This window comes from Elephantulus edwardii, unplaced genomic scaffold (genome assembly GCF_000299155.1).
Source record: "Elephantulus edwardii isolate Elephantulus edwardi_28Jun2011 unplaced genomic scaffold, EleEdw1.0 scaffold00082, whole genome shotgun sequence".
In the NCBI taxonomy this organism is placed as follows: domain Eukaryota; kingdom Metazoa; phylum Chordata; class Mammalia; order Macroscelidea; family Macroscelididae; genus Elephantulus; species Elephantulus edwardii.
Window position 1 is genome coordinate 5,752,173 of NW_006399832.1, and position 965 is coordinate 5,753,137.

The window sequence follows — 965 nt, forward strand, 5'->3', positions numbered from 1 at the left end:
TCCCCTTTTCCTTATGAATCAGGGTGAAGTCTCTCTCAGGGAGGAGTGATAGGGAACAGCAAAGGACACAGTGACAAAGGAGATTAATCAGAACTGGCTTTGACAAGCACTGTGGCAATTGGACAATTAAAACAGACATTCGCGGGGGGTGGGGGGAAGAAGAACGAACTGGGGAGGAGGGTAGAGAAAACAGTGCAATAATGAATGAATGAAAACCCAAAAATCTCTGTAAATGTTCATTAAAACTAATAAAATTTAATAATAATTTTTTAAAAAGTAAAAGGATAAAAAAAAGAAAAAAAACAAAAACAAATAGGCATCCTTCTAATGCTCTCTACTTTCAGCTATGATTCATCCAACATCAGCAATGATATCCATAGTGCCACAGCTTCTTATAAATCCAGCTTATATTTCTGGCAGTTCTCTGTTGATGTACTGGTCCAATCACTTTTGGATTATATTCAGCAAGATTTTGCTAGCATGTAATATTCTGTAGGATCACTTATTTGGGGGAATGTGAATAAATATGTATCTCCTTCAGTCAATTGGCCAAATAGCTGTCTTCTAGACTTCTCAGCACAAACTGGTGAGCACATCCAGGGCTGCATTTTTTGGTTGAAATTCTCAATTGATATTCCATAAACTCCTGGGGTCTTAAATTTTTTTCTTGCCAATTTCTTCAGAACAGCTTGAACTTTCTCCATTATTATTGGTTCTTGATCATATGCTACTTCCTGAAAAGGTTCTGTGTCAGCCAATTCTTTTTGACATAGTGATTCTGTGTATTTCTTTCCTCATATTTTGATACTTCCTGGATCATTCAATATATTGCTCATAGCATCTTTAAGTATCACAACTTGCGGCTTAAATTTGTTCTTCAGTTCCTTCTGCTCAAGAAATGGTGAGCTAGTTTGTTCCTTTTGATTTTCTGACTCCAGTTTTTTGCACCCCATTTCTTTTTTTTT